At 34.5% G+C, this 19,487-nt stretch overlaps 1 long non-coding RNA gene across 2 annotated transcripts; it reads left to right on the top strand.

Moving 5' to 3' along the window:
• The first annotated feature begins 9,174 nt into the window (after positions 1-9,174).
• On the top strand, positions 9,175-15,449 carry LOC121229169 (uncharacterized). 2 transcript variants are annotated; one of them, XR_005926809.1, is made up of 8 exons: positions 9,175-9,400; positions 9,847-9,935; positions 10,071-10,139; positions 11,232-11,301; positions 13,900-13,964; positions 14,039-14,104; positions 14,197-14,241; positions 15,160-15,449. It is a non-coding gene; the product is annotated as an uncharacterized lncRNA (long non-coding RNA). The 2 variants fall into 2 exon arrangements; XR_005926810.1 differs by lacking the exon at positions 9,847-9,935.
• Positions 15,450-19,487: the final 4,038 nt, after the last annotated feature.

The following is a 19,487-nucleotide window of genomic DNA, read 5'->3' as shown; positions in this document are numbered from 1 at the left end:
GGTTTTCTCCCTCCTTTATGATATTTTGCTTATACTACGATTATATCTGTTTGTACATTGAGGATAATATACATCTTAAGTGTGGGGAGGTTTTTTATATAATTATTAGTAAATCTCTTACTTATGTCTTCTACTTCAGTAATTTTCTCATATTTCCATTAGAATGAATTTTTGTCGATTTGGAATTTTTGTTGATGTGTTTTAGATTAATTTGTCAATAATTGTGTATTGGTTGATTTAAACCTAAAGACATGAGAGAATCAAGCATGATAAATTATTTTTCAGAAATTAAAAATTTTTAGGTTGTTTCCCTAAATTGAAGTATTATCTTGAAGTTTTAAATTTGCAAGTTTCACATCAAACACCATGAATTTTTGTGAGATTTTGAACCTTTAGAGCATACATTTATCTTGCTCATTTTATTATTGGTTATGAGCGTGTCAATTTGATCTTTTATTCTAGCACTTGTTTTGATTATACAGGTTGAGACCACATCTTTGATTTAAAGACTGAGATGATAAAGGTACTTAGGTTTTAACCCACTTATCCCATAAAAGCCTACCTTCGTAATTAACCCTTACTGAACCCCGTTGAGCCTAACACACTATTTCTTGATTTTCCCATTAATGTTAACCCTTAACTCAATTTTTCGTTGAGACTTTTTCCTGTTTTATTAACTCCCTTTCTGTCGAGATTTGATTTGGTTAGTTGCTTAACCATACTCTTTTGTTTGATTTGTTGAATTATTTTTTTTCCTTTAAAAAAATATCAAAAAAATATATATATCAAAAAAAAATATTGATTATTAATTAGTCTTATTGATTGAGCTTGAACAGTTAAATTCATATTTTGAGAAGAAGATCATTTTTTTATTCTTGAATAGTTCTTAATTCAGCATTTGTTTATTTTTCGAATTTGGTAATTTACCAATTCGATTCTGATTTTAACCAACTTTTTCAGCCTTTCTCCACACCCTTAATCTAAGCCCCACTACAACCTCTTAAAGACCTTTTGATTTGTGTATCATATCATTTTATAGTGGTGAAGATTTGATTTTCATGCAAGCTTATGGTAATGACTTTTCTTATTTGACTATTGAGTGCTTATTCTTGAACCTTAAACACTTTGAGTGATTTGAGTGAATCTTTAGTGAGGATGTTGATTCATGTCAATTTTGAATTAAAGGTAATTACTTAGATCAAGGGGAATTACCTATGTTTTTGTACTTTAAAAATTTGTGACTTAGATTGTTTGATTCTTTAGTGCTCTTTTAGTTGAATTGCCAATACATGACTATTTGTGAATTATATTGAGACATTATTGATGAGAATTAGAAGTAGAGAAAGATTAATTTTAATAAGAGTTGAGGATTTTGCTTGAGGACAAGCAAACACTTAAGTGTGGGGATATTTAATAAGCTATAAAAGTAACATATTTTAATCCCATTCTTAATGTGTTTTTGGATGATTAATTATGTAAGTAGTGAATTTGATGCTCTTAATACTTTAAATTCGTGTTTCTATACTTAGGAGAGCATTTGGGACTAAAAGGAGTGAAAAACGAGCCAAAATCAGACAAAAAGAGCTATTATTAATCCACACGGGCTGGCCATACGCCCATGTGCCAGCCCGTGTTGATTTCAAACTCTGCTTCCCAAATACGTGAAAAAAACCCAATTTTTAGGCTTTCTGAACATTCTAAAGACTATAAACACCAATTAAAAGAATAGAGAAGGGGGCAATCAGAGTAGATCGAAGAAAACACTCGAAGAACACATCGAAATTAACTCAGAAGCAAATCTCCATCAAGATCGAAGATCTCCTTTTAATTTCTTTCGAAGTCTTATTAAATTTTTTATGTATTGTGGTTATTCTGACTTTAAGATGTTTCTACTTAGGATTATGAACTAAATTTCCTAGATATCCAGAGCGGATGAAACCTATGATGAATCCTCTTATTCAATTTTTGTTTTTATGAGATAAATACTTAATTCTTGTTCTCAATTATGTATGCTTATTTCTTGTTTTAATATTTTTGATATATTAATTCATGTTTAATATGCTTATATCAGTGGAGCAAAGTCCCTATTTAAGAGTAGATCTAGCATAATTGAGTGGAGTTGCATGCAGTCCTAGAAATAGGATGACATAAATCTACTGGATTAGAGTTAAATCTAATAATGGAATCCATAGATCGAGTTAATGCAACGATGGGGGTTTTAATTAGAAAGAGATTTTAATTAATAAACTTAGAGTCAGTTGTTCTTACTCTCGAAAGAGATATTAACATAATTTAAGGATTTCTACGGATCAAGACTGTGACATCCCTAAAGTGACCCTAGTCGGAAAGTGGTTTCGGGACCACGAAACCGAGTCTTATAAATAATTAAATGTTATATTCTGTGTTTATGATGTGAGTAAATGCTTGTGTGATAGTTTCATACTTCAATTTGGTCAGTGTATGTGAAAATTATTAGTAGGGACTTATGTGAGACAACTTAGAAATATGCTAGGCAAGTGCTAAAGTGGCCTATTAGTATATGTGGGAAAGTTCTTGTCCTTGCATGTCAAATTAGCCAAACTATAGGTAGTTGCCGGCCATGCTACAAATTGTATAATCAAGTGTGAATTTTATATTAACTTTAATTAACTAGGTGCCATATTAGTATGGAGGATGGAATAAAATAAAAGGTTAGAAATAAAGTAAAGAAAAAGAAGGAAAGGGGTGAAAGAAACAAGTCTTTATTCTTGTTTCTTCTTGGCCGATTCTAAGAGGGAGAGAGGGAGCACCCATTCGGCAATTCTAAGTCATGAATAAGGTGAGAAATTCATGTTAGCTTATGGATTTTTTTTAGCATATTTTGAGTTAGGTATTAAGTTCATTACATAGCCCATGACAAAATTTTTAGTTTCATGGTGTCTTGAGCATTTGGCCATGGGGGAAATTGGTAGGGGATAGATTGATGTTTTAAGGTTTAATAGAGTTTAAGCTAGTAAATACTTAATTTTTTGGTATTTATATGTGAAAGAGATGAACTTGAAATTTTTGAATTTACATGAATAAATCTTTTGGTTTGTCTTAGTATTAAATTGAAGGGAATGCCGTAGGTGCTTGAATGTACTAACTAGATATTGTTTTATATACATCTCTCAATAGGTTCGGCTTTGTGCATGAATTTAGGGGATTAAACCTTGAATGATGTTATGTATAGGTTTCGGCTATGAATCTTTGTGTTTAATTTCTTTATGTGTTGATGTTCAAATTGAAAAAGGGATGTTAGTTATGTTATAACATTTGCTTAATAATGAAAGGACATGAGCTTAAAGCTTGAGTAGCATTCGGTATTAGAGTAAGTTAAAATTTAGTTGAGTTGAGAAATGATTTCTCGAATGATCTAAAATAATATTCAGCCTAGGCTAGTAAACATGTCTAGTCGGTGTTAAATGTTTTACTTAGGAAAGATTATAAATTGAGTTTAGTGTTCAAGGAATATTTGGTTGGACACCTAGTGCCAAACGTGTTCAAACCCAACTTACCAAGTACATAAATACGATAATGCTATAATGGTAGATTTAATTGGAGTTCGGCATTTTGAGTGATGCGTTTGACTCTTGTGTCGATTTGGGACAATATGTGTATTATGTGAAACCAAATGATGTCTATGAAACCCTAATATGCAAGGTATTAAGCTAGTATTATGTTCGATGGGGCATGAGTAGAGCATGTGTATAATGCTTGAATAACTAGTTAATAAAATCATTCGCACTTAATTGTATAATATACATGTATTTAATCGAATAGCTAATTTGATAAGTTATTGAATAAGATCTATTTGTTTGAATCAAGCTCAAGGGCTAAGAGGGTCAAAGTCAGATAAAGGGAAAGAAAAGAAAAAGCAATCGAGTAGTCTATCCGCAACTATTCAAAATATCCGAGGTAAGTTTTAAGTATTAAAGCCTATAATGTGATTGAGTATGATATGTCAAGCACATATTAAAAGAATCATAACTCTATTGTAAATTTTTATGCATATAGCCTAATGGCTATTATGAAGTATGGGTAAGTTATTGATATGATATGTTGCCAAATGGATATGATATTATGAAGCGCTAAAAGGATATGTCAGAAGAGTAAAATTGTGATAAACCTGCTCAGGACAGCAGCAGTAACGTGACTTTAGAAAATCACCATAAATTTATGGATTTGAATTAGAGGCTGAATGAGACATGAAATTAAAGCTTAATGAGTCTAGTTTCAAATGAAATCAAATACAACACATTTTGAATTCAGTAAAATGAGAAATTTGATTCGTAGCGAAGAGTGGTCAGATTAGTCAAACAGTGAAACAGGGGAAACTTTAAGAAAAATCTGGTATTGATTGGCCAAACATAAAATTCTGGAAATTTTATGGATGGAAGATATACGAGTCTATATTCAGGAAAAATTAACGGAAAGTGATTTGGAGTTTTGTAGCTCCAGTTATAAATAATTTAGTGACTATTGCTCAGGAAAAACAGCTTGTGCTGAATTTGAGATTATGTTGTGAACATTGATAAACTTGTTTTAGTTGCTCATAAGCTATTGATTAAACCCATACTTGAATTCTAAATCGTGATATTGTAAGTTTATGAGTATTCGAATATGAAATGATAGTAAGGCCTAATGGCCGATGTGATGAATGTGAAAGTGTATATATGAGATAAGGCCTAATGGCCGATGTGATGAATGTGAAAGTGTATATACGTGATAGGGCCGAATGGCCGATGTGATGAATGTGAAAGTGTATATACATGATAGGGCCTAATGGCCGATGTGATGAATGTGAAAGTGTATATATGTGATAAGGCCGAATGGCCGATGTGATGAATGTGAAAGTGTATATACGTGATAGGGCCGAATGGCCGATGTGATGAATGTGAAAGTGTATATACGTGATAGGGCCTAATGGCCGATGTGATGAATGTGAAAGTGTATATATATGTGATAGGGCCTAATGGCCGATGTGATGAATGTGAAAGTGTATATATATGTGATAAGGCCTAATGGCCGATGTGATGAATGTGAAAGTGTATATATGTGATAAGGCCTAATGGCCGATGTGATGAATGTGAAAGTGTATATATGTGATAAGGCCTAATGACCGATGTGATGAATGTGGAAGTGTATATATATGTGACAGGGCCGAGTGGCCAACGTGATGGATGTGAAAGTGTATAAATGTGATAAGTCCCGAAGGGCAATTGTGTCAGTACTATATCCGGGTTAAAACCCCGCAGGCTTTATGCGAGAATATCATCACTGATTAATGGCCTTAAGCTTCGTGCTCGTACTATATCCGAGCTCTAAAGACCCGATGACTACGTGTGGGGATTTTGTCCGGGTAAGACCCGATAACTTCGTGTGAAGATTATGTCCGGGTAAGACTTCGTAATAAGAATTGCTTATAAATATATTCAATGCGAAAGGTTAAACAGGTATGTACTCCAAGTTTATGTGCGAGCTTGATTTGCACTAAATCATAAGGTAGTTATGTGATGCATACGAGAGCAATCTATGAGACTATTCCTATGATTATGTGACATCGGATCAGTGTGAGAGGTGATGTGAAATCATACGACGTATCTATGTCACATGAGCTCACTTTAATGTGAAAGTTTATCTGCCTATTGTATATGATGAGATGTGCAGATTCGGTAAAGGGATGGTATGCCCGAAGGAAGAGTGAAATAAAAATACGAACAACTATGTTATAATTTGATTGTTATCTGTTGACACTGCTTAAAACTTACTAAGCATTGTAATGCTTACTCCGTTTACTCTGTTTCCTCTGTTTTATAGATCTCATTGCGAAGCTACAGGCTCGGGGATCGTCAGCAACTAGTCACACTATCACTATCCACTGTTTGGTACTGCTATGTTTCGGATTGTCTTATGGCATGTATAAAATAGACTAGTGGCGGAAGAATATTTTGGTTAATGTGTATAGCCATGCGAAAATGGCTTATATATGTTTGAGCATAATGTTACAATCATTTGGTATGGAATGGTTAATCGCTATCATAATTTGTGCTATTTATGCTAAAAGGGCTAGTTGAATCATGGAAACTATGAAATAGGTAAAGTCTATCTTAAAGGCAGATGCTGGCAGCAGCAGTGATGTAGATTTGGAAAAATCACTAAAAATAGTAGGATTGGAATTAAATAGTGAATAAATTATGTAAACGAACCTTGATGAATCTATTTTCATAGGAAAGTAACGAAACGATCATATGGACAGTATGTTAAGAGATATTCAGGTTCTAGTGAGACAGGGCCAGAACGGTTTCTGGATTCCCTGTTCCGACTTTGGAAATTCATTATAAATTAACCAGAGATAATTAGGAGTCATGCCATATATGTATAGATTCCTCTCTGAGTCTAGTTTCTATAGAAACAAACGGCATCAGTATTGAAGCTCTGTGCAGGGAGATATCCAAGTCGTAATGCGCAAAGGTCAGTGTAGTCGATCCCTGTAACATGGGAGACTTTGACTAATAAACTGTACTAATTGGCCCGACCAAAAATTCTAGAAAAAAATATGTAGATGGGAATATGAGTCTAGTTTCAGGGAAAATTTACGGAACTAGATTTCGAGTTTCAGAACTCAAGATATGATTTTTAAAGCGACTAATACGCAGATTGGCAGCTTGTCCGGGAAATTTTTTTTTTAGTGGTTTGAAGTCTGTTAACATCTCGTGTTCGACCCCGGCGACGGCCTCGGGTTCGGGGTGTTACAAAGGCACAAGTGAATAAATCGTTTAATTCAAATTCATAATAAAAAGTGAAGTCTTGGTGGATTCTTTCGTGGGTATTGTTTATCTCATTGGTTATTATTTCATTATTTCCTTGAGTTATTCTCTGTTTCGTTCTTAGATAAATTAGTCTAGTAATTTTAGATTAAAACACATGGCCCTAATTTGTCGGCTAGATAATAAGAAAACAGTAATTACTAGTACTTTTAGTCCTTGTGGATATGATATTCCCTACTCACCATAGCTATACTATTGTTCGATAAGTGCTCTTGCCTTTATCGTATTTATAGTTAGTTTAGTGACCATCAACAAATCATACAGACTTATTTATGACATAAATAGATTTCATAAGATACATTACATACATGTCAAACCTTTCATAAAGTCATGAACTTTTCTATTAAGTCACTTACCATTCCATTCCCTTTCTTACTCGTTGAACCATCTAAAATTACATCTGATACTCAGGAAAGTGCACACAAAGTGTCTTTACATATAATCGTAACCTTTCCTTTACATCAAAGCTCATACGAGCTATGAAATAGGCATGCTCACACGAGCTGCGGGTCGGAATGTAAGATACGATATGCTGCTCACATAAGCTTTGGAGAATCCACAACAAATTTTGGACCTCAGCCATCGGTAGGACATTCAAGACCAACACCCGAAACATGAAATCGCTAATGACATGTCATTTGTATCCTAAGAATTCCTAAGGTTCAACTGGGACTCGATATCCTTCAATTAATCATAGCATTGATACGTATATATATTCTGAACCATTTATATTATAAATAATATAATAAAATTCAATTTAAATAACATAAACATGATAACCATTCATATGAATTTACCTGACCAAATTGTAGCAATGACTAAGCACAGGGGCTATTTGGAAATTCTCTTTTCCTCGATTTATCACTTGTTCTTGATCTAAAATAATAATTCCATTCAATTCAATACTTCTAATAGGAAAATCAGTCATTTTATGCAATTAAGTCTTTTTTGATATTTTTACAAAATTGTCCCCAACATTTTACTTTTATACAATTTAGTCCCTAAGCCCAAAACATGCAAATTAACCATTTTTATTCAATTTAAAGTTTAGCTGAATTGTTTGGAACCCTATTACAGCCCATATTTACTGTTATTTTATAGCAAGTTCTTGTACTTTTACTAATTTCACATTTTAGTCACTAAACATTAAAATTACCAAAAATTACTTTACAAAATAGCCCTATCTAGCAACCAAGCTTAAGCTTCTACCATAAACTTTCAAAAGCATCTCAATTTCATCAATGGCACATTCCATAACATTTGAAATTTTAACAAATTGACCTCGAGTTAGCTAGATTAAGCTAATATGATAACAAAAACATAAAAATCATTAAAAATGCGATCGAAATCACATACTTTGCAAGCATTTGAACTTGTCGAAACCTCAAAGCATAAAAAATGGCTTCTTCCTCCTTTAAATTCAGTGGTGAAGAACTTTTAAGAAGATGATAAAGACTTTGTTTTATTTAATTTAAGTTTAATTGGTCATTTACCATTTTAACCATTAAAACTATCGTAATTTCATATTAACCATAAATGGTATTTTTACCATCCAAGTCTATTTAGTTTCATTTCCATAGCCATTTAACCCCTTTAACTAATAAAACTCAGCTTTATATTTTTTTACGATTTAGTCCTTTTCATTTAATTAAACATTTAAACATCAAAATTTCTTAACGAAATTTAATACAACTTTAATAACACACCGTAAATATTTAATAAAATATTTACAGCTCAATTTACAGAAACTAGGTCCCGATACCTCATTTTCTAAAACCACTTGACTTTAGAGTCATGCCATTTAAACCTAATTATTCATTCAAATAGCATAAATTGCAAATTTGAAATTTATTATAATACCATATTTGACTTGTAAATATTAAATAATAACATTTACAAACTTACTCGTCGAATTTGTGGCTCCGAAACCACTATTTACGACACCACTGATAAACGGGTTATTATAGAAACGTTCCTTGAAACCTAAGTTCAAATCTCTTCTCTCTCACCATTTTTATTATTTTGAAAATTTTGCCTTTAACCGTAGTATTTGACATGCCTTATTTTTAAAATAAATATTGCAAAATTATTTCAAGAATGAGGAAGAAGCCTTATGGTTAAAAGAAATATGAGAAAGCATGGAAAGTAAATGAGGTCCCAAGTTCGAATCCTTTCCCTTGCAAAATAATGAATTTTGCAAAATCTTTTTTTTAATATGTGTCATACATACTCTTGAACCCTAAGTATAAATACAACTTTTTATTGTATTTTTTAGCCTTTAATTAAATTTTTCCCTACCCTAACTATTCACCCTCTTTCTCTCCTCTTTTCTCTTCAATTTTCTTTTTTTCTCCCATTTTATCGTCGCCTACACGACCCATTTACCATATATTTCTTCTTATTTTTACATCTAGATTGTGCACCATCTCATTTACTCTATTTTTGAAATTTATCCTCATCTAAATCAGCCCCAAATCTGGAATCTTAAACCCCAAGATCGATCCCAAACATTTCCAAGAAAGTGTCATTGTTGTTTCTCTCAACTAGCTTGGGTAAGATCTCTTTTCTCTTCAATTTCTTGATTACTCTTGTCAATTAAAAAAAATTCTAGATCTGGAATTTGGTGGATTTTAAATGGTTTCAAATGTATGTTTTTATATATTTTAATTAGATCTCAAACCATTTTAAAATTCAACCCCAATTTGCCCACAATGGGTGGTGGTGAGTACGCGTAAAAAAGGGGGCTATTTTGTTTCTTGGGTCTTGCCCATATATTTCCATCATGAAATTGTGTTCTTAAACCCTCATAATCAGACTTTAATAACTTTTTAATTAGGAAGAGACGTTCTTGATCAATTAGCCAATCGAATCCCACAAATCATGAAGCGTAAGTGCAATTAAGGATAACTAGTTTGTTATTTTGACATAGTTATTGGGTAAAGGTTATATATTGATTAAACGAAGGAATTTAATCATTAATTAGCTACTGGTTTTCTAGTATATTATTGAATTAGGTGTTGACCCAAATGCCCCAAATCATCTGTAAAGGCGAAGAACAATTGTACGTACAGTTCACATTGATACAGTGTAAGGAATCTAACTAGTTTGTGTTCATAAAAATAAAATAGTTATAATTTCAATGATTGGTTTGAACTCATAAGTGGGTTTTGGGGGGCTGGTTTAATGGTAAATTGATTGAATTTATACTAAATTTTGGTTTAGGTTCGTTTAAGGAATTATTAAGGAAAATTGGAAGATTTGCTAGTGTGCTACGAGGAAGTGAAAAATAAGGTATGGGTCCTAAAATCATAAAATTGTTTGAAAATGTTAAATATCATTTTATATTTGATAAATTAGCTTGATGATTGGATTGGCTTAATAGACAAATTATTGATTTTGTGAGTGGCCAAACCAAGTATTTTTCGAGCCTTAAAAGATTAACATGTTGGCAAAATTTCAAGTTTGATAGTATGAATGTTTGATTGAGTTTGTAATTGCATATTTGAGTTATGAGATATGTGTTGAGTTATTAAGCTTATGTATGATTTAAACACATGAGATATATGTTATATTGTGTACTGAAAAGGGTGCTATTTATGCATAATAAAAATCCGTAAAGTATGTGAAATTGAATGATATTGATTGATACCAATACAATGGTAATTTGAAAGATGGAACACTATTTCCATTTACTGAAAGTATGTGATTATTGAAGACATGCTGAGCATGTCAAATGAATGTAAAAGTACTGAGATATGATTATGTATGAGATTGTGTGACATACTGCATATGCATTGGGTTGAGATTTTGTGGTTGACGGAGGAGTTTCGTGGAGTACCGTTAGCATATTAAGTACAAATTATTCATAATCAGTGCAGTACACCTGGAGTACCGAAAGGAATGGCGATTTAGCATTTTTACTAGCAGCTTGTCTGTATTTTTATTGGTAGAATTTTTTGCATAATGTTATCAGTGATTTAACCTCAACGATCTCAAGCCCATAATGTTTTGGAGTTTGGATGACAGATTTTGGGGAACTTGTGGTCTGTAGCGAATGGTATGGGTAGGAACCTTTTTGCATTGCATCATGCTCACCACATATTCGGATGTTATTGATTTATGCTACGTATTGTATTTTGTTGCATTGAATGATATTGAAATCAATGATTGTTACTCGAATGAATGATGACCTATGCTCATACATCGTTTGACATCGATATTGATAATGGCTATGTAATGATATGAAATTCCTATGACGATTCGGTGTTCTTCTGTTAAAGCTAATATGTTTCACTATATTCGATATTTATGTTTGTTTAAATAATTGTTCGACTCACACTGAGCTTTTCACAGGCTCACCCGCAATAGTGTTTAACTTTTCAGGTAAACCTCGAAATTAGGACCGAACTTGGCATACGAAGAATCACCTTGGACCTTGGATTATTTTTAATAAGTATTAATCAGTCTCTATTGGTTTTGGTTTGTAATTTTTAATGACTTCTAGTCTGTGGCTTGGTATTTTTTTTTCTGGGATTTTTGCGTACATGGATTACTTAAGCATAATAACCGGATAATGCATGATATTAGGATTAGGTAAAATTTGATATTGTTCCCTAGTTTCTCTTGCATTGCAGCGGAACCGTTTTTGAAAACGAAATCGATAAGGCAACTAAGTTTCCAAAATGACTTGAAAATTAGTTTTTCTGCTACATTAGTTTAACATCGAGTTTTTTTGTAACGTCCTAAAAATTTAGGTCATTATTTTTGTATATTGTGTTGCATAAATATCTATTCGCTTTAGTGGTTGGGTGTCCTGAGGAGTGTGGGAGAGGTCCTGAGTTCAAGCCTTGGCTTGTGCAAAATTTTTGTTTTTGGCTTGAGTAAACCCTGTCACCTGTTGATGAGCTTCTTAAATAAATGTGGGAAGGATGTGTCATAAAAAGCCTATTAGTCTAGTGGAAAATGGAGTGTTTCTATGCTAAGGGGCTTAAGTTCGAGCCCTACTGCATGCAAAGGGTATTTATTTTTGCAGCTCTGCCGTGTGGGTAGTTGTAGTGGATCGAAACTCTGTTGGTTGAGGAGTGTTTGAATGAGCGGTTGAGGAGATGTTGGAGGAGGGTTTTTAGGAGGATTTTGTGGAATTTTGAAAGTGGGTGAAGTTGTGCTGAAATTGGACTCTTGTTCATGAGAGTTTCGGCTGAGGTGGGAAAGGGTTGATTGAGTTTAGTGTGAGGGTTGTTTGAGGTTTTTCCGAATTAGAGGATTCATTTGGGCAAGTCGACTTTGGTTTCTTTCCACGCCTTTGGTGCCGAATTTGGCTAATTTTTAGGGTTTGGCTTCCTTGCTTGTGACCGAATTGTGCTTGTTCATTTGGGTCTTTCTCCTTTTTGTGTTTCACGGTTTTATCTCTTTAGTTAATTGTTTCCCTTTCCCTCTTTCTCATTTGGTCTTATTTTCTTTTCCCTTCCTTCTTGGCCAATTGTTGTTTCCTCTCAGCACTCTCGACTTTGTTCCTCCTCCCTTCCTCGTTGGTTTTGATTGACCGAATACTCATCCTTCTATTCTACTTTTGGTTAGCAAGCATGATGCGATCGGTTGGGTTAGACGCCGGCTCTCGTCTCCCGCTTTAGTGTTCTTGTGTTGGTGATCACGTTGATTTCGTGATAGGTTTTAAATATTTATAATTAATCGTTCTTGAAACTAACTATTATCGCGATGTAGGAAAGTGTACCTATCGAATAGTAGTAAGGTTTTAGCAAGACCGGATTGTCGAACCCAAAGGAAATAAAAGTACTAGTATTGACTATCTTTTTATTATCTAGCCTAGGAATAGAGAGGTTTTGTTTTTAACTAAATAATTATCTAAACTAAGAACTCATAGAGAAAAGAATTGGGGAATTGCTTTTGGGAAATTCAATTGAATTAAGACAATACCTAAGAAAAAATCCACCTAGACTGTACTTGTTATTCTGGCTCCAAATCAGACGATTTATTCATTTAACTTGTTCCGTAGAGATCCCTAAGTTATGTTATTATCCCTATTCAAGACTAATAACGTCTAATCCGTAGATTGAATAATTGAGACCTTTCTCTAATTAACACCCTAGGGTTGCATTAACTCGATCTATGGATACCCTTATTAGGTTTCACCCTAATTCGGCAAAATCTTGTCACCCTATGTCTAGGCGCGCAATCAACTTCGCTTAATTATGATAAATGTACTCTTAGACAGGGTCTATTCCTCCTCTGAATAAGAGCTTATCTTGAATCAATATCTTGGGATATCAAAACAAGAATTAAGAACACATAATTAATAACAAGTTAAATATTTATCATACAATTCAGAAAATAATAACAAGATTCACTTAGGTTTCATTCCCCTTAAGTATTTAGGGGATTTAGTTCATAACTAAATAAGAAAACATCTCATAATAATAAAGAATACAAAACATAAAGAAAACCCAAAACTCCTAAAGGGGAAATTGAGGAGAGATCTTCAGTCTTGATGATGAATCCGGCTTCTAAGATGAATCAATCGGCTTCCTTGGAGTAATTCCTTACCCCCTATTCTATGTGTCCCTTTTCTTCCTCCTCTAGGGTGTATTTATAGGCTTTGGAATGGCTAAGAGCCCTCAAAATTAGCCTTTTCCAAATTGGACTCCACTTGGGCTCAGTAGGGACACGCCCATGTGAGATTATTTCAGACCGTGTGGTATGCCCGTGTAAGGAGGTCCAGGCTATGTTGATTTTGTACTTTGGCCCATTTTCTCCGTTTTTGGCCCGTTTCTCGTTCCTTTCACTCTCCTATGCTCTCCTAAGTATAAAACCTAAAATTAAAGCATTAGGAGCATCGAATTCACCAATTCTAATGGGAAATCATCCATAAAATGCGTTAAACATGGGGTAAAAATATGTATAAATTACGGTTTATCAGTTGGCCGAATATTGTTGGGTAAGTCTCAGTTTCTTTCTTCTCATTTCGGTTTGTTTCACTTGGTTATCCATCTTCTAACTCTCCCTCTTCTTGTCAACTATCTCCTCTACCTTTCAGATCAATCCTTTTATGTGCTTCTGTGTGCGTTACGTCATTAATCGGTACTCTGCTTGGTCGTTGTGGTAAGAGTGGTACGGTTATGATGTTTTTATGCTTCAAATATGAGTCTAATATGGAAGGTGGTATTTTGGTGTAGGTAGTGGTCGAAGTTGATTGACATACCCATTTGAGGATCAATGGTGCGATTATTGTTAGCTTTTGGGTAAGTTATTACAATTGCTTTGGAACTCCATTAGTTTCCAATCGAGATATAAGTTAAGTAACTAATTAGTTATCGCATTATTTGTTCTTCAGGCATAAGAGTGTTCGGAGTGCGGGTTAACTTTAGATTCATAACAGGTTTGTAATCACACTGCTATTAGTATAGAACGGCAAAAGCCGAAAATGTTCGACAGTTGACACAACATGAGCATACACTTGTTCGTGTGGTGAGTCGAATGCACAAAACATAAGCATTCAATCGAAGAGGCCACCATGAGTGATTTCATGGGCTTAGGCCACTTTTTGGCCTCGATGGGTCAAAATGGGTTGTGTGGGCCCCACAGGCTCGTGGGCCCGCATGGGTAAACCGCACGAATGTGTAGAGATTGTTGGGCCGGCCGTGTTGAATACATGGCCAAGGCCATTAACTTGGGCTTATTGGGCCACACGAGCGTGTGGGCCCACATGGGTATACGATAGGCTTGGGCCCATTTTTGCTGTTTAACTGTTAAGGTTGCACGAGTCACATGAGATGACTGTGGACCTATTGTTGGGTCGGTAAGAATACCTAAACCCTAATTTATGTTATGATTGTTATACCCCTGTGAGATAAATGACAGATATACCCCTATATGTTGTATGACTGTTGTGTATGCCATCTTTATTGTATGAACATTATATTTTGTTGCATTGCATGGGGCGAGATATATGATTTTGGAGGAAGTGTACTGAAAGGATATAAGCCTATTACTGGCAGCTCTGCTGCGAATACTGTTAGTGCCGAAACCGGTACTTTATTTCGAAGTGTAGGGATGGGTGGGTCGATTTAATCCCCACATGGAATGTAGGGCTGGACGGAGTAGAGTGTAGAGGATGGTTGGGTAAGATCTCTGTATGCATCTCTGATACTATATTGAATTGGGCTAAGGCCCACACTGATATTGCTACTGATACGGGCTTAGGCCCAAACTATTCAACACTATACGTTTGACTGTTTTGATAATAGGGATTACACACTGAGTTTCATAAACTCACCTTTTCTACTTATCTATGTAGGTCATCCTTAGGCAGATCGGTGCTGCAAGGGACTCAGAGATGGCCACACCACTGTTTACATTTTCATTTTGATTTTAGTAAAAGTAATCTTATTTGGGGTAAAATGTTATGTAATAAGGCTGTTTTAAGTTTTTTATTTTTATTTGAGGATTTAATTAAATTGACTTGTGTCTGCTAGCAGTAGAATTTAGGTTTAAAAAAAAGTAAATGTGTAACACCCTTCACCCGTATCCCTTGCCAGAACAGGGTTCGAGGCGCTACCAGATTTAAACTCAACCATTTATATAAAACCAGGCCATAAAATTTTTTTGATCAATTTTAAACTTTTCATACACGCGTGTTTTATCCATTAATCGTGCTTACAAGGCCCCAAAACATTCATGAGGCATTATTAAATAATTACCAATATGTTAGTCTTGTATCATTTACTTACTCAACAATGAATCACAATTCTAATTCTAAATATACATGCTATAAACCACATCACAGGAGATAAAAACATACAATCATATGAATAATCAAACTATCTTAATAACAAGCCAAAGTATTTGGCTTAATCATAATATTACATACTCAACTTTACAACCCTATACATGCCATAGACTCGAAACACTAAGATTTACATACGCCGGTAGCGTAGACTCGACAATGTGATAATACCTCTGACGGCCTCCAAACCGAGCTAACCTGGCAACCCTAGGGAGTATGGAAAGAAAAAGGGAAGTAAGCTTTACGCTTTGTAAGTTCATAAGAAAACAATAAGCAACTCATTAACAAGTTTTATCAATGTTTACAACATAATCACAAATTCACTACAAGTTGTCTTCCTAAGCAACAGCCACTAAATTATTTATAACTAGAGCTACAAAACTCCAAATCAATTGAAGTTAATTTTCCCTGAAAATAGACTCATATATCTTCTATCCATAAAATTTTCAGAATTTTTTGTTTAGCCAATCAATACCAGATTTTTCTTAAAGTTACCCCTGTTTCACTGTTTGACTAATCTGACCACTCTTTAATACGAATCAAAATTCTCATTGTACAGAATTAAAAATATGTTCTCGTTGATTTCATTTGAAACTAGACTCATTAAGCAGTCTAAGCATATAAATTTTATCTTATAACCATTTTTGTACAAATTATAATGATTTTCTAAAAACTGAACAGGGGACCCCGAAGTCATTTGACTCTGTCCCACGCCACTTCAAATATCTCATTATCAGAAATTCTTTTGCTTACATGGTTTCTTTTATAAGAAACTAAACTCATTAATCTTTAATTACATAATTTATTCAGCTTCTAACTCAACTCCCACAATTTATGGTGATTTTTCAAAATCACGTTACTGCTGCTGTCCCAAGCAGATTTATTACAATTTTACTCTTTCACACATTCTTTGCATTCATATTATTTAAACATGTATATCACCAATCAATTTCATCACATATCTATAATTTCTTTTGAGTATAATCTCAATACAATGCATCACACTCAATAATTCGCACACAACCGCTCAAATTAGCAATTATAAGATGGTTCCGCACATAGCCCACCCTTATCGATAATTTACGATGGTTTTACCCATACTCACATTGTAACGCCCCAACAATTGGGCCTAGAAGAGTTGGGTTTTGAGTCTGGGATTTGGATAGAAGAAATCCTGAATATTGAGAAGTTTTAAATATTACTAGTGTTTAAAAAAATATATATTGATAAAATATTTATGTTATTACTAATATTTTAATTTTTATGAAAATTATTATCATTATAATTATTAGATACAAATATATTTATAAAATTATTGTTGTTAATTTAGTGTTTCAATTAAATTATTATTAGAAAATTTTACTGTATCTATTTTATGGAAATTATAATTATTATTATTAGGAAAAATTTATATATTATTGTATTTGAAATTTTCATTGCTATGGTTATTATTATTATTATTATTATTATTAATGTGGTGTTTGAATTTAGTTTTTAAATAAATTTAGAAGTATTTAAAGTGTGGGAAAATTCTTGGTTCGATCCAAGACTTTAGCAAAGAAATTAGTTTTTTTCTTCTTAGGGGAACTGGGTAATAAGGCTTTAATAATAAAGTAGGCTAAATTAGGCAAAAAGGGAAGCTTGGTCCAGCAGCAGTGGCGCTAGGAGGTTGTAGGAGTGCCAGGGTTCAAGGCACGGTGCACGCATAAGTTGTTTTTTTATTTTTAGAAGCCAGGTTGAGCTAAAGTAAAACTTAAGAATAGTTACGACCGACTTATGCCACTAAAAGGCTTGTGGCGCAGCGGCAGCAGTGTGTTAGGAGTCCCAAGGTGGCTCGGGTTCGAGTCCAAGCGCATGTATGTTCTGTTTTATTTTTAAAAGAACTCAGGACGTCAGCAGGTAAGGTTTAAAGGTAAACGCGACGCTATGATATCAAAGAAGGAGGTCCGTTCCACTAGTCAGCGGTGTGTTGGGCACCCTGGAGGTCCCGTGTTCGAGCAGCGTTGCGTGCAGAAGGGTGCTCCTTTTTTATGTGCGCGCACGAAAAAGGTCGTACGGGATTGAAACTTCCCCCCAGCAGCAAGGTGCAAGGTGAGTCAGCCAAGCGGAGGACTCCTGCTGTGTTTGCGCAAGGAGAGTTTGAATTAAATTCAAACTATGTTGTTGGCTATAAAGAAGGAGATAGGCACGAGATTTAAATTGGGATTATTCTTAGCCAAATAGTCGAATCTGTTTCTTTTTATTTTCAAATGATTTTTATTTTGCTCATTCACTTTTCACAAAATCTTCTCCCTTATTCTTAATTTATTTATTCCTTTCATTTTCTTTCCCAATTAGCCGAATCTTAATCTCTTCTCTTTTGATAACCTCTTCTATTTTTGTAACTCTTTCTTCTTCGATTTTCTTTTTGAAAACCAAAATAAGCATACCTCAGAATGAGTTTTAGAAGCCGAAACTAGAACCTTTGTTGTTAATTTTCTCTTGGTTCAAACTCCTTCTTCCTTCCATTATTTTTAAGACTATAGCCCATTGCCTCAAATCCCGAAATCCCGAAAACTTGATTCCTCTTGTACCGATTTCCTTAGCCAATTCTCTTATTTTTCTCATCATCTTTGGCTGATTCTCTCATCCTCTAAACCCCAAGTTTCTGTCGACAGTACCACAGTAAAACCCTCATATTTTATCTTTCTCTACACTATTGCAAAAAAAACCGAAAATCCCACACTATCCTAGGGATATAGCCGAATACTGAGATCACTGAAGGCTCGACTTTTGTTATCGTTTGAGGGCTTAGAGCTGCATCAGAATCAAGTAGGAACTAAGGGGGGAACGTTGACTGAAAGAATCGATGGTAAGTCTTTCCAACTTAGTCTATCTTTCGTATTTTAGAAAGAAAAAAACTGAAACCCCTAAAGGTTAGGGAGGCTGTCGATTTGGGTTTATATCCCTAAGGGTTGTGATAATTACTTTATTTTGATAATAGTGTGATCTAGAGGCTGTTGATCAAGGGCTTGGACAAGTGGAACAAGTGGATCTAAATCTAGTCGCTAACTTCGGCAAAGGTAAGATTGCTAGTGCCTAAGGTGTTATTGGCCGAATAAGGTAAGGGATTAATATGTAGTTCGTTTCGGTAGTTAGATTAACGTGGTAGTAATATAATTGTAGGCAGTTCGTGCGTGGATCTTGTCAATGAATCGTCATAAAACAGGTGTGTAAATGACACCCACTCATAGACTAGATCGGCAAAAGCCGAAAAGCCAAAATGCTGAAATGCCGAAAGCCAGCATTTTGTGAACTTGCAAGCATGCGAGCGCTCGTAAGATGGTTGTTTGTTAGTTTTGGTAATCTAAAGCGGTATGATTGCAGAGTGCGCAATTTCGTGCACTTCGGTATATTTGAGCTTAATGGGCCGAAAACGGGTTAATGGGCCAACAGGCCCAATTCAGTAAAGACGCTCGGTAAGTGTTTTTGTTGATGCGTTAACGGTTGTAGGATGTATGTAACCTCTAGAATAGTAAATTTTACTAAAACACCCCTAAGTATGAAAATTACCATTTTACCCCTAGGTGCAAAATGACCGTTATACCCCTAGGGTTAATTTTGACTGAAATGCATGATATTTTGATTCTGTTTGTTATATGCCATGACATGTATATCTGTTGTATGGGGTTGGGTTTTGTTATGGAGGAAGAACCCGTTCTGGTGGCTGTGCCACATATTCCGATATAAGCAGCTTTGATGCGGATTATAGTTAGTGCCGCAACCGGTGCTAACACTGTAAGTGTAGGGATGGCGTGGGTGATTTATTCCCTACAGGAAGTGTAGGGATGGACGGAGGG

This window comes from Gossypium hirsutum, chromosome A05 (assembly GCF_007990345.1).
Source record: "Gossypium hirsutum isolate 1008001.06 chromosome A05, Gossypium_hirsutum_v2.1, whole genome shotgun sequence".
In the NCBI taxonomy this organism is placed as follows: domain Eukaryota; kingdom Viridiplantae; phylum Streptophyta; class Magnoliopsida; order Malvales; family Malvaceae; genus Gossypium; species Gossypium hirsutum.
Note: the sequence above shows the minus strand (reverse complement) of the source record. Positions and strands in the feature narration are given on the sequence as shown.